At 38.7% G+C, this 20,313-nt stretch overlaps 1 protein-coding gene across 6 annotated transcripts in view; it reads right to left on the bottom strand.

The window, feature by feature from the left end:
- EML6 (EMAP like 6) overlaps positions 1 to 20,313 on the bottom strand; it is a 284,967-nt gene that overhangs the window by 208,014 nt on the left and 56,640 nt on the right. The gene's annotated exons all lie outside the window — the stretch shown is intronic.

The raw sequence follows: 20,313 nt of genomic DNA, 5'->3' as shown, positions 1-20,313 counted from the left end.
GTATTGAATATGTGGAGTCACATCTGCTACAAGGGGTTGGATTCTGCAATTGCTCTTAGTCCCTTGGCTTACTGTCAGAGACAGGGCTGTCATGTGGCTGGTATAAACGACTCTGTAACAGTGCTGAGGCCCCCCTGAAGAAACTAGACCATCCCTTGGGGTATACACTCCTTGCAAGGAGTGCCAGGAGGCCAGCCATGCTTTCACCCCACCCTCTCTCTTTCCAGGACACAGGAGCTAAATGTGTGTTTGATGAGACTTACTATACTAATTTCATACTCTCAAGAAGCTTGCAACCTAGTTGAAGAAGGAAAACCAACCTTCAGAAATAGTTGCCAAATAATAGAATGGCCTGACAGAATTCTGGGGTACAGGCCATCAATGATGAAGTAGTGAAGAGTAGGTCAGTGGCAAGAGGGTGTGGTCAAAGTAGAGTTAACAAATAAATCAGCATTCTGAAATGTTTAGTTGCTGTCATGAAGACAGAGCCACGGGGCACCTGGGTGGCTAAGTCAGTTAAGTGTCCAGCTCTTGATTTCGGCCAGGGTCATGATCTCAGGGTAGTGGAATGGATCCCTGCATCAGGCTTCATACTCAAAGGGGAGTCTGTTTGAGATTCTCTTCCTATGCCCCTCCCCCTGCTCACGTGTACTCTCTCTTTCTCAAATAAATAAATAAATCTTAAAAAAAAAAAAAAAAAAAAAAGACAGAGGACGCCTGGGTGGCTCAGTTTGTTGAGCAACTGACTTTGGCTCAGGTCATGATCCTGGAATCCCGGGATCAAGTCCTGCATCGGGCTCCCTGCTCCAGAGGGAGTCTGCTTCTCCCTCTGACTTTCCCCCTCTTGTGCTCTCTCTCTCTCATTCTCTCCCTCTCAAATAAATAAATAAAATCTTAAAAAAAAAAAAAAAAAAAAGACAGAGCCAGTCCCAGTACCTACTACTGATCCAGTGACAATTTTATTTATGTAAAACAACAAATATGGCATTTGTCATGTAAGATCTTTTTTAAAAGATCTTATTTATTTATTTTATTATTTATTTTAGAGAGAGAGAGAATCCCAAGCAGACTCTGTGCAGAGCGTGGAGCCCGGCAAGGGGCTCAGTCTCACGACCCTGAGGTCACGACCTGAGCTGAAACCAAGAGTCAAGTGCCCAAGTGACTAAGCCACCCAGGCAGCCAAGAATGCTTAGTACCTTTTATTATTAAAGTTAATTTCTGAGCTCACCAAACATTCATAGGTGACCAAGAATTTACTCCGCTTAAAGGAAAAGGGGACTGCTGGCCATTAAGATTTTATTGAGAAAACAGGCAGACAGGATTAATGGAGGAACTGGACCAGTTTAAGGAGCCAGAGGGGTATAGTGTGAGGAGTATGGATCAAAGAGAACTGAATCGACTCTTGCCCTTTCCTTCCTACTCTCTAAAGATACACTCAGACATTCCTGCCAGAGAAGAGGATTGAGAGTTAATATTTTAATAATGAAATCACACAACTGGCAAGTGGTCAAATTAAGCTATGAAAAAATTGTGTATATACAGGAAAATTATATTCAGTGACAGAGAAAAGAGGTGATGCATAGACTCTGTCATGCTGAATTGGTGTCTCTAATGTATTTAAATGATCTGTAGTAACAGGAGTTTGAGTGCAGATAAATGGGTAGCATAGTGTTATGTCACAGTGTAGAAGCAAAAAGGCCTCAGCTAAAATCCCAGCTTCCTTGCTGTGCGACCAAGCTGTGGGGCCAGCGAAGTCATCTATCCTAGTCTTTTGATTGCTTTATCTGTGAAATTTGGTACTAATAGGATTTACTCCTTAGGGATGTGAAAGTCATATGAGGAGATGTATGGAATCTGCTTAGTGCACTGCTGGGAGAGTGAAAAATGCTCAGTAAAGGTCAGCTTGTTTTCATGTCTACTGGCCCAAGGCTAGTCAAGAGGGAGGACCAAAAAGCCATTTAAAGAAAACCAGTGATGAGAACTGTTCATTAACTATTAACTAAAGACTGTTTCTGTCAGTGGAGAGAGAGTGGTGTCCTAGGGGCTTAAGGGGACAGAAGAGGGGAGATAAGCAAACTAGGCTGGAATTCCAACCGTCATGCCTGTATTCCAGCAGCAAGAGGAGGGGGAGGCTGAGGTCCCACGGCCCCCATACCCTAGTGGAGCCAACTCCCCTCTGAGTGACTTCCTGGAAATCCACACAGCACTTATGCAGTCACCCAGCCACATCTGTTTCCAATAAAGGCTAATCAATGCCATTCTTTAGGGGAAAAAATTGGGGTTCTGTTGCTAAGGAGGGTAAGAACAGATATCTGGTAGGCAAACAGCAGTCTCTTCCACAGTCTTGAAATGATAATTGCCTGTGCTGGGTATGTGTGAGGAAGTTCAATAAGATTTAGTGTTTACAGTAATCATTTGTCTTCCTTGAATTGCACAGAAATTTTAAATATACATAGAGATGCTTCATAAGGTAAATGTTCTTTGAAATGAAGGTCATCAAAGGTAGTTTTTATTATATGCTGCCACCAAAAATAAATACATAAATACTTACCTGTACCCCTTCAGAAAAACAAGGTTAATCTGTGTTTTATTACTTATTTTATGACTTGGCTTTCCTCTCTTCTCCTGTCCCCCAACGCTGAAAAATAAAACATTTTAAACCAACATATAAAAAAATCCAGATGCCATACTTTAAACATTGTTTATACATTGAGTGACTTTCTTTTTTCATGTTTACAACTCCTTCATATTTACAACTCCTTACTTCAGCTGTCTGGCAACAACAACAACAAAAAGTGACTGCTTCCAATAATCTTTGTGTTTTAGCAATGTATCTTTTTTTTTTTTTTTTTGAGGTGGGGGAGGCACACATGAAGGGAAGGGACAGAGAGGGACAGAAGAGAGGGAGAGAGAAAACTTTAAGAAGGCTCCATGCCCACTGCAAGCCTAATGTGGGGCTTGATCTCACGACCTTGAGAGCATGACCTGAGCTGAAATCAAGAATTGGATGCTTAACCAACTGAGCCACCCAGGTGCCCCCCCATAATATATCTTTTTAAAAATTCTAAATTCTTATCTCCTTAAATAAAGTATAAGTTCCTTGTAAAGAATGTCTTATATTTCTGTAACATCTATATTTCTCTTTTACCCCAAGGTGCCAACAGAGTATTAGGCATTAAAAACACTTAAATATGCACACCTGGGTGGCTCAGTTGGTTGGGTGTCTGCCTTAAGCTCGGGTCATGATCCCAGGGTCCTGGGATTGAGCCCTGCATCAATCTTCCTGCTCAGTGGGGAGTCTGCTTCTTCCTCTCCTGTTCCCCCTGCTTGTACTCCCTCTCTCTCTCTCTGTCAAATAAATAAATAAAAATAAAAATAAAATACTTCAATAGATATATGAAATATGCTTTTGTTTCCAAATGCTTTTTTTAAACAGAATTTTTATTCATTTTTTTAAATTAAGCTATGCTTTACATAAAGGGATATTCACCCTTTTTAGTGTAGAGTTCTGTGAGTTTTGACAAACCTGTGGTCATATAACCACCACCACTATAGTCAAGACATACGAGAGTTCTGTCACCTCCCAAAGTTCTGTCTTTGCCCCCCTTAGGCAACTGTTTCCCTTGTACTTGGCAATTGCAAATATAGCTGCTATAAGCTTTGTGTTACAGTTTTCGTGTGAACAGAGTCCTTATTTCACTTGGGTAAATATGTAGGCATAGTATTGCTGGGTCACCAGATCTCACTCAAAGCCCCAAAGCAAGAGTTAGCTTAGATATCAAGTTTTTATTAAGCCTTTTGACAGTCATCCCCAAAGATCTGCATAATAACTTACTAAAAAGAGAAATTGGCACCAATACTATAAGAGACAGCCCAAGGGACATTAACAAAGTAGGCTAGAAGTAAAGGGACAAAATGTATCAAGATCCATTTCTCATTGTGCCCAACACAACAGAAATAAGGGGAAACATAGATGTTGAAAAGTGATAAGGAAATACACAGTTTTAAGATTAATGTTTTCCCATTGTTGCTGTAATTTAAACTTCTATTACTCCTCCTTCAAGTCACATTTCTTAATTTTAAAAGGATTGCTGAAGAGAATGGGGATGGCTCTGGGAGGTCCTAAAGCTTCTGTGGTCTGCTTATATGGAAGCTTCTAAAGAACTCCCTCTAACAGATGCTGCGCTAATCCTTAAAGAGATCTGCTGGTATTTTTCTGGGTGAAAGGAGACTTCTACTCCACAGAATCAGAACTAAAAGGAAAGCCAAATATAATCTCATCCCACCCTCACCAGTCACAGATTTGAAGAAAACCAAAGCCAGAGAAAGGACTTGCCCAAGGGCACAAGCAACTCTGAGATAAGATCCAGGGCTGGACAGAACAAGTGGAAGCCAAATAGAGGGGTGGACAGTGTGGAACTTCTAATATAATACTGTTATATAAATCTCCAGTTTTCAACGGCTCTAGCACAAAGGCTAACATCACGGGCACAATGTTTGCTTTACTCAGGGACAGAAATAGAGAAGAACAAAAGGGGTACCTGTATGGCCTTTTGTTTGTTTAAGGTAAATATTTTATTGTAGTGCCTCAGCCTCAGCAATTCTTCCTTCTAATTATAGAGTGCATTGACTGGAACTAGAAGTAGAGGCAAATTGATTGACTGCAGGATTTGTGTTGTTAGCGAACTCTACCAATTATGAATAATCTTGAATGACAGGTACAGAACGTTGGGGTGGGGGGGATACTGCTGGATTTCTTTTACTTTTGAAAATGTATTGATTTGTGTAAAAAAAACAAACAAACCTGGGATTCATTCTCGTTTTAGCAACCTACCAGTGAAATCCCTAAGTGAACTGAATGTGAGCACCTTGCTGATTAAAAGAGATGAAAGAGATGAGAAAAAGACCCACTTGAATGAGCATGCCGCAGGGCTATAGGTGGGACTATAAAAGCACTAATCCCACTCAGGATGGCTCCCCCCTCATGATCTAATCACCTCCTAAAGGCTTCACATTGAGGAATGGGCTTCAACATATCGATTTGCAGGGGACACAAACATCAGCCTATAATACTTCCTGATCAGGCATCTACTCATTCCATCATCTGTGTTCCCAAACACAACTTAAGAGAAGGAGAAAATAAAGTTGAAAACTTCATACCCCACTCTGAATTAATTTCTATTTTATTTGTGTATGAAAGAAACTGGTGGTAATGTAATAACTTGGCCTATAGCTAATATTTATGTTTTAAAGCTTAAAAATTAAGTTAACAATATGCATCACACATTATGGAGTACTGATATTGACATGGGCATGACTGATCAATGGTAGCAAAGGTTGGTGTTATGTATTTTTAAAATATAACTAATTTTGCTTTTGCTTCCAAGTATATTAGAACTATGTCTTTGACTCCCAAATGTTCATATCTGAAAGTCATGACACAAGATAAGAACAGGCTTTCTAGCTTTAAAATGGGTGGTGACAGTAAAGAACAAAGTGGTAGTGCATACACAGATTAAGAATGTATAAGATGTAAATATCATTTGTGTTTCCCAGACCTTGGACATGTATTCTATTATTCAGAGTACAATGCACGATGAAGATGCTTCCCCCAATCAAAAATTAACTATCTAAATATTCTCTTAGGCACAATATAAAATTTTTTAAATTTTTTATTTTTTATAAACATATATTTTTAACCCCAGGGGTACAGGTCTGTGAATCGCCAGGTTTACACACTTCACAGCACTCACCAAAGCACATACCCTCCCCAGTGTCCATAACCCCACCCCCCTTCCCCCAACCCCCCTCCCCCCAGTAACCCTCAGTTTGTTTTGTGAGATTAAGAGTCACTTATGGTTTGTCTCCCTCCCAATCCCATCTTGTTTCATTGATTCTTCTCCTACCCACTTAAGCCCCCATGTTGCATCACCACTTCCTCATAAGGAGAAGTATCTCTTAGGCACAATATAAAATGTTTAACCTAATTAACTCACTAATGTATCAATGAAAACAATATATACATGTGTGGAAATACACTGGGAGGTAAAATATTGTTATAAAATGGGAAAACTGCCATTGTACACACAGAAAATAATTCAGTTTTTTTTTAAACTGGCTTGTCAGAAATAACTGCCCAATATTCAACTTATTATTTAAGATCACTAATAGTTAATGAGTTCTAAGATATGTAAATTAATATTAATATCTGTTTAAAGCTTGGGAAGACATTCTTCAAACATGTAATGTATAGGTTACCTTTACATTTTTCATCATTTAAAAATAATATAATGCAAATATGAATATAGGTTTGCAAAAAGGAGATGAACACATACTCTGAAGCTTGTTCTAACTTAGTATTCAAGAGTCAGAGAAATCAAATGATCCTTGTAGATATCTGTGTTCTAAAGCTTCTTTATACTGACTAAAAGATGTATATTAAAAATGGTAGGGTTGGGTGCCCGCGTGGCTCAGTGGGTTAAAGCCTCTGCCTTCGGCTCAGGTCATGATCCCAAGGTCCTGGCATCAGGCTCTCTGCTCAGCAGGGAACCTGCTTCCTTCTCTCTCTCTCTCTCTCTCTCTCTCTCTCTGCCTGCTTCTCTGCCTACTTGTGATCTCTGTCAAATAAATAAATAAAATCTTTTTTAAAATGGTAGGGTTATTAAAACTTCAAGAGAGGGACACCTGGGTGGCTCAGTCGGTAAAGCATCTGCCTTCAGCTCATGTCATGATCCTGGGGTGCTGGAATAGAGCCCCATGCCTGGCTCCCTACTCAGCGGGGAGCCTGCTTCTCCCTCTCCCTCTGCCCCCACCCCCACTAGTTCAGCCCCTCTTGCTCGCTCTCCCTCACTCTCTCAAATAAATGAATGAATCATCTTTAAAAAAAAAAAAAAACACTTGAGAAGGGAGTTGAGGGAAATTGGAAGGGGAGGTGAACCATGAGAGACTATGGACTCTGAAAAACAACCTGAGGGTTTTGAAGGGGCACGGGGTGGAAGGTTGGGGAACCAGGTGGTGGGTATTATGGAGGGCACATATTGCATGGAGCACTGGGTGTGATGCAAAAACAATTAATACTGTTACGCTGAAAAGAAATAAATATATATATATATATATATTTTTTTTTTTAAAAAACACTTTAGGAGAAATAAATTTTCAACTTCTGAAAGAATGTTTCAATGAGTCTGATCCTGTTAAAAAAAGCCATTTAATGTTCATAACCACAACCAAACAAGTACAGAAATAACACCTGTGAGAATTTCCATCATCACGACTGATCCACCAGTCTGTCAGACTCTATCTACGAAGTGGTAAAACCAGCCAAATAACCAGTTATTTCTCTAATGAAAAATGATGTTTGATCATTTTACTAAATTTCAAAGACATGTGACAATTTCCATTTAAACACACAGGCTACCTTAGATAGAGAAGGCAATGAAAACCTTCCATAAAATTTTAATACATTTCTCAAGAAAGCCCCCAAGTCAAAAGACCTCTCCATTCATATGATTCTAAGTCCCTCATTAGCAAGTTGGTCTACTTTAGAATTAAAACTGCATTCCATTCTATAAGCATTTATTAATCACTGCATGACTATTATCTACTATCTAAAGGGCAATGTCTATGGCTACTTTGAACAGGATCTCATTTAACCTCAAGAACAATCCAACAGGATACGGATGATACGGATTACTTATCCCTCCTTAGACACAAGCACACTGAGACTCCAGAAGGTTAAGGAACTGGCCTAAGGTCACCTAGCCTGTACATCGCAGAGCCAGGATTCAGAGTTAGGTCTATACGACTTTTAAGTCTTTTCACAATTCAATCTTCTTCTGATACCCTTTTAAAAATAGAAATACTCTTGAAATTCTCATAAATACCTGACATTGAGGTACAAAGTTTTATTTTCTTTCTTTCATCTCTGATATTGATAAGGACCAGACCAAGGGAGAGTCAATTTTTTTTAAAAGATTTTATGTTTTGGGGGCACCTGACTGGCTTAGTGGGTTAAGCCTCTGCCTTCGGCTGAGGTCATGATTCCAGGGTCCTGGGATCGAGCCCTGCATCGGGCTCTCTGCTCAGCGGGGAGCCTGCTTCCCTCTCTCTCTCTGTCTGCCTCTCTGCCTACTTGTGATCTCTCTCTCTCTCTCTGTTAGATAAATAAAATCAAAATTATTTAAAAAAAAAAAAAGATTTTATGTTTTGGGCACCTGGGTGGCTCAGTGGGTTAAGCCTCTGCCTTCCGCTCAGGTCAGGATCCCAGGTTCCTGGAATCGAGCCCCACATCGGGCTCCCTACTCAACAGGGAGTCTGCTTCCCTCTCTGCCTGCCTCTCTGCCTACTTGTGATTTCTCTGTCAAATAAATAAATAAAATCTTTTAAAAAAAGATTCTGCATTTTTTTAAGACTTATTTATTTATTTATTTATTTGAGAGAAAAAGAGAGCACAAGGGGAAGAGGGACAGAGGGACAAGGAGACTCTCCAGTGAGTGGGGGGCTGGACTTGGGGATCAATTCCAGGACCCCTAGATCATGACCTGAGCTGAAACCCAGAGTTTAACGCTTGACTGACTGTGCCACCAGGTACCCCGAGAGCCAAATTTTTATATGAAAATTAGGATACTGATGAGAAAATGTGAGTTTTTGGTCAATTTGAGCACTGTCAGCCTCTGAATGACCTTCTCCAAAGCCCTCTTGCCTGAATCCCCAATCATAACTCCTTGGAGCCTTGCTGGATCTCCTTAGACAATATGTGTATTGCTGGGAGACAAGATAAAAGCACACCTGAGGCACTTAATCCTCAAAGGGAGCCTGTCTTCACCTGTCCCACTTGTGCCCGTACCATTGTTTCCAGACCCATAAGGACAGTCTGATTTCAACTTCACTAGAGGCCAAAGAAAAAGTCAAATCAGAGGGAAAACAGACTTACATAACCAAAATAATGACAATATTTTATAAACTTACAAACTTGTAAGAGTTTAACAAGTTTTACTTGGCCAGTATAAATTTGGGAAATCTGTGTGGGAATAGACACTAAAGGAAGGGAAGGGAAGAGTATGACTTTAACCTGGGCTTTACAGATTAGCTGTCTTAATGGAGCTTCTGGATTCAATATGGAGACTTAAGCAACTGGGAGTAATTGCAATTGTTTGCTCTATTTCTTCACTGAAATCTGGATTTAGTGGTGACCTACACTATTTGGTCAGAAACTTCTTACTCTAATGAAGAGGAAGGAATCCAAAGACTTTGATACGTGTGGTGGGTTTTAGCTTGTGCAAACTGTTCACCTACCCCCCACATCCCCTGAGAGGGCCAACAGACTCTTCCTCCATCACAACTCACTGCAGGGTGGGGAGGGGTACGGTTCAGCACCTGAGCTGGAGCGTTCGGTGTGGCTGGGCTCTGTTTTGAGCTGTGTGGTCTCTGGTTCTTTTAGAGATTCAGGGAACATCCTGATACCTGCTACTTTTCTATTTATACTACCTAGAGTAGATTCTGTTTGTTGCTAAGAACTCTGAGACCTTAGTCCAGAGCATTTTGTCCTGCGCTAGGGTGATGAAGACAAGAGGCCCTAAGGACGGCAGGAGCCAAAGACTTCCAGAGGGGGCAACCCTCCTTAAAGAGAGTGCAGAAAGAAATCTTTTCAGGAAAGCAGAGTCCAGTCATCTCATCTTCTCTAATGCCAACCTTGGACATTGAAAATTGATTATACTAGAGAAAATAGAAGGTTCTCTACAATGGATGCTCTTTTAGTGTAGCTGGCTGGACAGCCACTCACCCCTAATCAAAGCCAGCAGTCCCTCTGTCTGCCTCACAGGCCCAACCAGCTCATCTCTCGTGGTCACAATCACCCTGGCCTCTTCTTGGAAGCAACTGGCTTTTGTGGGCTGATTGTTTTTAAGACCAAGTTCCTCGAATATTTGTTATTGTTCTTTTTCACCTTCTTTAATAAGTCAGAGGATTTTATTAACCAGGAGTTTTCCTCTGCTTCTCCTCAGAGAAAAGCAGGTAAAGAAGAAACCAGACTATACTTCCCAGAGGGCAGCCCCTAGGAAGGTTCATGAGTCAGGAAAGAGTTACAGGGAAGAGGTAGAAACAAAGGAGGAAGAAGAAGATGGGATGAAGAAATAGGGCGGGAAAGAGAAAGAGAGAGGATATGATAGGAAGCAACATGAATGGGCCATGGAAGAACTTTGGAAAGACGGGTGAATTATTTCATCCTTAATTATCTTGGTTTTAAAAATGGAATTAAGATTACATATTATAGGGATGCCTGGGTGGCTCAGTTGGTTAAGAATCTTCCTTTGGCTTAGATCATGATCTCAGGGCCCTGGGACTGAGTCCCACATCAGGCTCCCTGCTGAGCAGGCAGCCTGTTTCTCCCTCTCCTTGCCACTTCCCCTGCTTGTACTCTGTCTCTCTCTCTGATAAACAAGTAAATAAATAAAATCTTTAAAATAATAACATATTATATAGCATTTATGTCTTACTTTGTACAAAGCGAGGCACTTAAAAATTGAACTTGTCTTTGCAAACAAACCAAAATAACTTCACCTTGCCCAAGGTCTATGTGTCACTGCAGGTGCAGTGTTCCCTCAAAGGTCTACTCTCATCCATGTTAAGTCTCATTTGGAACAAACAAGGCAATGTGGTAAGGAGTGTCCAGGCCACATAGGCTTTGTCCCTCACCCCCCACTTCTGTTGAAGAAAGATTCTGGCACCTTTGACTGAAGGGAGGTAATAGAATCTTGTCTATGGTATGCTAAACTGTCCTGTTGTCTTTTGTTTGACTCAACAAATACTACAGCAAAGCTAAAATCACAAAAAGGTTCAGGATTTTAATTCACTATGGTCCAGCAAGAGAGTCCCCAAAGCAATGATGAGCTGTAAATTCACAAATTCAGGAAACTGACACAGTAATCTACGTGTGTCCAAGAATCAACAGAACAAGAAACAAATGACAAATATAGCAAAGGGGAAAAAATGGACAGTTGAAAAATTACCCAAATATAGACAAAGAAACATCTATGTCTAAACTAACAGTTCATAAATTTTTATCTGTAAGACAAAGATAAAGAAGGATTGTTTAAAATGTTATGTTGGGTGGGGGAGTTAAAAAGCACCTATTCACCAATATAAACTGCAGAGGAATCACAAAAGCTTAAACAAACACAGTAATTGAAATTACTGGCAAAAAATGTAGATTATAAGATATGTTAAAGATAATAACTTTCTTAGCTTTGAAGAAACATACAAAGAATATGACCACATTTTCAAAAATAAACATATTTAAACATTTACATGGTAAAATAAGAACAAAACCAACATTAAAGGACAAAAATGCTGGAAATACTTGCATCAAATGTAATCAATGTCAAAATCTGTACATACAGAGGAGAAATTTAGTTTTAATTTTGAAATCCTATGGCCTGAATTCAAATCTCTAATTACTACTTATTGAGCTGGGTAACTTCGAGCAAGTAACTTCTCCTCTTTCAGCATCTTTCCTCATCTATAAAATGAGGACCCAAGAATTCCTAGCTCATGGAGCTCTGGGGAACATTAGCACAATGACTGGAACATGACAAAGAACTCAAGAAATGATAGCTCTGAAGGTAACAGAGCTGCTGGGTAAACAATATACCCAAGAAGAGGTCAACAGAAAACTGAACGTGTGTTTATTCCAAATCAGCAAAATTAGAGTATTTTTATTTTTTGTTTTGTTTTTCAAATTTTTATTAGGTCCTAGTTAGCTAACCTATGTGTAATATTGGTTTCAAGAGCAGAATTTAGTGATTCATCACTTACATATAACACCCAGTGTTCATTCCAACATGTGCCCTCCTTAATGCCCATCACCCATCTAGCCCATTTTCCACCCATGTCCCTTCATCAACCCTGTCTGTTCTCTGACACTGAGTGTCTTACGGTTTGCTTCCCTTTCTTTTTCCCTCTGCCTCTAAGTTCATCTGTTTCTTAAATACAACATATGAGTGAAATGACACAGTATTCACAGTATTTATCTTCTTCTGCCTTATTTTGCTTAGCATAATACACTCTAGCTCCATCCATATTGTTGCACATAGCAAGAGTTGAGAATATTACCAGAATAGCAAGAATGAACACTTGCTATGTGCAACTATACACACACACACACATATACATATATATATATACATATACATATACATATACATACATGCCACATTTTTATCCATTCATCAGTCGATGGACACTTGGGCTCTTTCCATAATTTAGCCATTGTTGATAATGCTGCTATAAACATCAGGGTGTATGTGTCCCTTCAAATCAGTATTTTTGAATCCTTTGGGTAAATACCTAGTGGTGCAATTGCTGGGTCATAGGGTAGTTTCTATTTTTAACTTTTGAGGAATCTCCTTACTGTTCTCCAGAGTGGCTGCACCAATTTACATCCCCACCAACAGTGCAAAAGGATTCCCCTTTCTCCACATCCTTGCCAACATCTGTTGTTTCCTGTCTTATTTTAGCCATCCTGACAGGTGTGAGGCGGTATCTCATCGTGGTTTGATTTGTATTTCCCTGATGATGAGTGATGTTGAGCATCTTTTCATGTGTCTGTTGGCCATCTGGATGTCTTCTAGAGTATTTTTAAAAGCCTTGTTACACTCCTAAACTGCAAAAAATATAACACCCAATGTTGGCAAAGCAGCATTACACATATTCACTGTTGGTGGTAGAGTAAAACATCACAACACTTTTAGAAACATGGTAATATGCAGCAAAAGCTTTATTAGGATTTATGCTTGTTCAGATGGTAATTTTACTCATAAGTATTTATCCTAATTTAACATAAAAGAGATGGCACAATAGAGTTAATTGCTTGCTAACTGATTTAAAAGCCTCTAACTACATAAAGATCAAATATTAAGGAAACAGCTTAATAAATTAAGGAATGCGAACATGTTAAAACTAGAATGCAAATATTTAAAATAATAATTGTGTTGCAATGTGAATGTAATTATATTGATATCAAATAAAATAACAGAATACAAAATAGCATCATGGTCTCATTACAACTATATTATGATATATACCAATAGAGATAGTATTATACAAAAATGAAAAAGTCCATTTTTTTTAGGGTGGTAAAAAAAAAAATGAATGATTTGAATCTCATATTTAAAAGCCTCATCTACCCAAATCTTTTTTGTTTTAAATCAAGCCTCAAAAGTTTTCAGTATGTTAACTCTGTCATAGTTGGGTCAAGCTAGCCTCAATTCATTATAAACTGCAACTAACTCTATGGACATTTTTCTTGCAACACCAGATAGTCACATTCAACTACATATAAAAAAAATTAGATGGAGAAGAGGTGTATGTCTCTATTTTATCTCCTAATTCTAGTTAGATAAGGTCCTAAAATCAAATGTAATTTTATTCCAGATCTGAAAAAGGATTTTACAAACTGGGCACAAACTCACCACATGGTAATACAGAAAACTATTTGTGATGTTCTGAGGATTATTAAAAATATTAACTAGTTAAAGAGAAGATTTTAAAGTATAAATTTAAAATAGAGACTTAATCTAGTTTTTGCTTGCAATATATGAGTGTTTCACTAAATACTTATTTTACACACATAACAATAAAAAAGAAATACGTGCATATATATCAATTGCTATAGCTTATGAATTATTTCTTGTTTCATGAGACAAGATATGAGGTCTGTAGGTGACATTTCTCAGGCATCATAAAAAAGCATTTTCCAAAAATGAAACAAGATGGGATCGGGACAGAGACAAACCATAAGAGACACTTAATCTCAAGAAACACACTGAGGGTTGCTGCGGGGAGGAGGGAAGGGAGGGAGGGAGATGGTGGTTGGGTTATAGACATTGGGGAGGGTATGTGCTATAGCAAGTGCTGTGAAATGTGTAAGCCTGGTGATTCACAGACCTGAACCCCAGGACAAATAATATATTATATATTAATTTTTAATATATAATTTTTAAAAAGCATTCTCCAGGTAGCATGTAGAATATGATAAAATAACTTCTATCAGTTATTATTTACCAATTGACATAATGTATGCCTTCCATACATACATATACTAATTTCTTCATTGTGTAGAACAATACACAGGGACAAAGCTAATAGTTACCAACAGCAATAAAAATTTCTATAATTTACAGGGCTTTCACTATGCACTGGGAAGGATGCTAAGCCCTTTACACGGATTATTTCACTTAATCTACCCAACAGCCCTAAGGCAGGTGCTACTCTCATCTTTTTTACAAATGAGAGACCTGGGGCTTAACGTGGGTTACACAATAAACAGATGGTGGTGAAGGCCTGAAACATAACATTGTCTGACCCAAAGATAGTAACCTTTATACTCATATTCCATAAATATACTGCTTGGGGAAAAATGTAAAAATGCAGCTTGGAGCAAACCTGGGTTTTTGCAATAAGTGTTGTTTGTTGTCTTTTTTTATTGGCTCTCAATGAACTTAAAAGTTCAATTAATCAGAATGCCCTAATATCCCCTGCAAACAGTATCAATAGTGGAGCTTAGGGTTTTTAATCAAGTAAGGAGTTTACCAAATAGAGATGGGAGTGGAGGGATGAGCAATGAATGAAGGCAGGAATGATGAAGCATCTTGGAGAACAAGACAGAAAGACAGAACTTAGTTAAAAAAAAAATAAAAGAAAGAAAGAAAATTCAAGTTGATCCAGTAGAGTTATTTATAACACCTTGAGCTTTGATTAGACACATTCATTATTCTTGCTACAGAGTTGAGAGGCCAGAAGAGTATCCAGAAGACCAAAGTAATTAACAGATGATCATTGCATGTATTTTAGGTGGGCTGCAAAAGCAGGAAGAACTGGGTCTTTGAAATTAAAAGTGAGACCTTGAATTTGACCAAGAAAAAGGAAATAATCCCAGGATAGACAAATCGTGTCTTTTTCTATTTCCCTAAGAAATCTCCCGATATTTCAAAATACTATGTCAATTACTCTAAAATCTGAGCCATCCAGGTGCCCCAGGTTTTTGAACTTTTTAAATCGCTGTAGTTTTTGAACTACCACTTTAGGCAACCTAGCCTAGTAATTGTTCAGATTTATGTAGCACCGACTGAAATACTTTTTATCCTATACAATTAATTATGTATTTCTAATTACATTCCAATAAATATTACACTATTTGGGTTAAAAGGCACTTAGTTGTGTAATACTTATAATAGTGAAAAACAAACAACTAAATATCTCTCAGTTAGTTAAATGCATACATGTTGGCATCCGCATAGGCAAGTGTCTGTAAGGATATGCTCTGAACTGTGAAGATTAGCGACCTTTGGAAAAACAAGATTAGTAGTTGGAAGTCTCATTCCACACTGTACATTTCCGTATTTTTTTGAAGGTTTTACAATAATCTTGTTTAACTTTTTCAACTTTTTAAAGATTAAAAAAAATTTTTTTTTTTTTTTAAGATTTTACTTATTTGACAGAGAGAGAGACAGCAAGAGAGGGAACACAAGCAGGGGGTGTAGGTAAGGGAGAAACAGGCTTCCCACTGAGCAGGGAGCTCCATGTGGGGATAGATCTCAGGACCCTGGGATCATGACCTGAACCAACAGCAGATGCCTAATAACTGAGCCACCCAGCTACCCTAAAGACATTTTTTTTTTTAAAGGATATTCTAAAAGAAAAAAGGCAGTGCCATGTCAGACAGGGCTAAGAGAAACATGTCAAAAACTTGGATTCTCTTCTTAAGTTCTACCATTGACAAGCTCATGAGACTGTGACCATAATACCATAATGGTTTTCCTCTCCTGTTTCTCCTACTGGCTCCTTCATTTAAAACACCTACTCGGTAAGTCAGGCAGAGAAAGACAACTATCATATGATCTCCCTGATATGAGGAAGTGGTGATGCAACATGGGGGCTTAAGTGGGTAGGAGAAGAATCAATGAAACAAGATGGGATTGGGAGGGAGACAAACCATAAGTGACTCTTAATCTCACAAAACAAACTGAGGGTTGCTAGGGGGAGGGGGGTTGGGAGAAGGGGGTGGGATTATGGACATTGGGGAGGGTATGTGCTTTGGTGAGTGCTGTGAAGTGTGTAAACCTGGCGATTCACAGACCTGTACCCCTGGGGATAAAAATATATGTTTATATTTATATATATTTATATTATATATATATATTTATATATATAAAAATAAAAAATTATAAAAAAAATAAACCTACTCGGATTTTATTAAAACTGTCCTTAAAGAAGTCAAATTCTGAAGTTCTGTCATTTCTCAAGGAGAAGCATGAAAGTAGTCACCATTTTTACCATCACAATTACAAAGTGTGTAAAGTAGGATCTTTTACATAGTTAATACAAACAAATTTTATTCTTTACAATGCACTTCTGTTTACATTGCAGTTCTGTCTCTTCTCACCACAATAAAAAGAAATATGTGGGACCTGGCTTAGTGCCTGACTTCCACATCTCAAGCAGAGTGAAAAAATGAACTGTGATCATTACCATCTTTTGGAAATGTACCAGGGTTAGGGGTCAGAATTATGATTTAGTTCCCATTTGGGAGGGGGTATAGAACTTTTACAACATCCCAACAGAAAACTCTCTTCTCTCTCTCCTCACTCACGTCAGAACTTCTTAATTACAAATTGTAGCACTTAATAAGCTTTACTGGGGTCTAATACAAGATCCTTCACACCTGTCATCTTAAACGGATTTAATCTCATTTTCTTTTGAGAATTAACTCTGGATTTGCACAGTCTGACATAATCCCAAACAAACCAAACAGTTTGAGATTCCCTGGTACATGTAAATAGAAAAGAACTCTTATTCCAATGGTCTAAATGACCCCGAACAGTTGAGGAGAAAACAGAAAGTCTGGTCAAGTTGAAATTTCCAATCTTCTGAATGTTTAGATGATAAACATCTAGATTATCTTTTCATTTAAACATTTAAAAATATTTTTCCTCTCTGCTATAAGCTTAGATTTGAAGACAGAACTACTAGCATTTGTTCACATGTTCACATATTCCAATCATTTCAATAAATTCATTTCAGAAAGTATACTTTGAAGGCAACAGAAATCTGCTATAAATAAATCATATTATAAAATAATTACTGAAGAAAATGAATACTTTCAAGTGATCTTTCATTAATGTAACATTCCATGCCAATTGCTCAAGCATGGAGAAGGCTCCTTCTGTCACTGAAATCACTGGGCTCAGGGTCATTGTCACTCTTGGGGTGAGGAACGATGCTAGTGCTGGATGGAACTCATGGCTCCATCTCTTGCAAATGGCCAATTACAACATACAGAAGTTAAATCAGGCCCCTTAAGGATGCAACAAAACAATAATTATGTTTCAGATTTCCAGACCTTTTTTTGCATGGTCAAGCTCACACTAGAGTCTTGCTTTGCTAAAAATTAAATACTGAGAAAGTGTGCTAAAGCTGACTAAAACTTTTGAGGTATATATGGAATACAGAAAGCAAAGGGTTCAAATTTACATGCAACCTAAAGCAAAACCCTGCACACTAGAAATGGGCGGAGAAGTCCAAACAAATGTAAGAAGCAGGAGTGGTTTTGAAGTCATCAAAATATTCAATTAAATGACTTCCTACAAAACAGCTCCCCCACCCCCCACTTAATAATTACCTGACAGTGAAAAGATATTTGGCTTCATGCTAGAACCTTAAGATGTGGACCAAATGCATCTTTGGGGCTGGTAAACTCCCCTTCTGTTAGTGTTGAGATCCAAGAGAAGCAAGTTAGAGAGTATGGTAAATGCCTGGTCTCTAGAGAGTAGGGATGGAGGTGGACAGCAAAACTGCATCCAGAAGTATATGTGTCCTTACTTTCACAATTGTGATAGAAGAAAAAGAGACCCCAACAAAACAGAGAACAAAACAACTATCACAACAAGAACAAAGTTGATTTGATTAATAAAATCGAAGGAGGTTTTTAAAATAACAACAAAGTAGATAAAACTTTGTCAAGCTTGATTAAGATCATTGAAAGAAAACACAAATAAGCAATATTAGGAATGATAAAGGAGACACAATTATAGATACAAGAAGACTTAAGGACCCTATTACTTTTAATATATTTTAAGACCTAAAATGAAACCTTTCTGGAAAATAAAATTATAGAAACTTATTCAAAAAAAGGAAACGAATTCAATTGCCAAAAATCCTAAAAATTATAAGGAAAATCAAACTTATACCCGACATGAACATACCAAGTCCACATAGTTTTATAGGCAAGTTTCACCAAGCCTAAATTAAACAGGGATTCCTATGGTATTTAAACAGTTATTTAAACTGCTCCAGAAAACAGAAATAGATGGTTAGCATCCCAAGTCCTCCTATGAGGCTGACATAACCACAACAATGCTATGATTATCAAAACTGAATGAAGACAGTAGAAAAGTAGAGAAAACCATTCTTATGTGCTAATTATAGATAAATTATATAATAGCAAACTCAAGAAAAGCATTTTAAAAGGTTGTATATCATGATCAAGAAGGGTTGTCATAAGAATGGAAGGACAGTTCAACACTAGAAGCTCTATTAAAATTTACTACTACAATAAATGCTATCATTTTCATCACACCTTCTGTCAGAGTGGGCATTGCTTGTAGACTAGATATCCCATGAAGGCAGAGTCCATGACTGTCCTAGTTATCACGGTATTCCCAGAAACCAGCATACTCGCTCCTTCACTCACAAAAATGCATTGAGTGCCTGCTTGGGGACACTCTTGTAGGGATGGAGCAATAAGAAACACAAAGTCCTGCTCTCTCAAATTCTGTAGTCTGGTTAGAGAGATGAGCAATGAATGATAACCAAATACATAAACAATTTCAGGAAATAATAAGCACCATGAAGAAAAATAAAATGGGATGAAAGAGACAGACAAATGGTACACCTTAGACAGAGGACTCAGGAAAGTCCTCTCTAATGAGGCAGCAGGGCACAGAGACCTGCATGAAATGAGGGAGCAAGCCAAACCCAGATGGAGGAAAAGAGCATTCTAGCACAGGGAAGAACAAGGACAGAAGTCCTGGGTCAGGAGCCTCCGTGGATATCTGCAAAATGACAGAGGCCAGTATGGCTGGAGCAAACCAGCTGGGGTAAAAATGAGATCAGAGACATGGCCAAGGTCCACAGCTGCAGCGCCTGATGAGGGATGGCCAGGCCTTTGAATTTCATTATAAATGCACTGGGCAACTGTTGCAGGATTGAGAGTAAAGGGAGTGATAAGGCTGATTTAAATGCTGACAGGATCATTCTGGCTGCTGCAATGAACCCCCAGGAGGGGCAGAAGGGGAAACAGAAAACAATACAAGAAAACAGCAGAGCACAGGTGAGACAGGCTGCCTTGCATGAGTGGCACAGGCCCACCCACAGGCTGCAAGCTCAATAAGCACTTCTCTAACAAAGGATTTTTTCATTTCAAGAAAATTTTCAGGAAATTTCTATGTTACACACTTGCTGACAGAAATAATGAGTATCAATAACAAAGAATTTTAAGTACAGAAAGGCACTTTCTATATTTCCACTTTGGTGAAGACCAAAGTCAAAAGCAATGTAAACACTCTTTCCTAATGCAACTCACGAGGTCTGGACTCAACATCACCCATCATGGAGTAGAAATGAAAGATTTTGCAATGTAGTACTTCCTCAATTTGATCATTAGAGTAAGGATAGCCAACTCTCTTAGTCCCACAGGATGCTGTGGGGGAAAAATATCGTGTTAAAATAACCTATGGAAATGCTAATACCACAGCCAAGACTGACTGCAAGTCCAGTCCTCTGCAAACGTCCTCTCCATTCTATTTGTTCCTGTGCTATAGTATGATGTAGTGTGGCAGGTATGCTAGCTCCCCCATTCTCCCTGTGATGGACAACAAAATGAGTCATCCAGAATCCCCTTCCATGAAGGACTTGGGGGCTCCATTGCTGGCAGTGCAGGCAGCAGATGGCCTTCAGCTGTTAGTCTTGTCAGGGGTCACTTTAACTGCCAAGAGTTGCCTTGCCCAAGGTCACACCTATTGGCAGGCCAGCCCCTACCTAATGACCAATCGATACAGGAATATAAAGGCCGGGCCATCTCATCTCTAAATCAACCTGTGGGGGCCAACTAAGGCTCACATGGGGCCTGCGGTATAGACTGACTCCTCTTCTGCCTCGCTTCAATCACTACTGATCCACAGAGCACTCCTTAATAAATATCCCACAATGTAAACTGTCTTACAGTCTGCTCCCTGGGGAATTCAACTTATGATGCCTCCC

This window comes from Mustela lutreola, chromosome 9 (assembly GCF_030435805.1).
Source record: "Mustela lutreola isolate mMusLut2 chromosome 9, mMusLut2.pri, whole genome shotgun sequence".
In the NCBI taxonomy this organism is placed as follows: Eukaryota; Metazoa; Chordata; class Mammalia; order Carnivora; family Mustelidae; genus Mustela; species Mustela lutreola.
The sequence above is the reverse complement of the archived record's forward strand: the minus strand, read 5'-3'. Positions and strand labels throughout refer to the sequence as shown.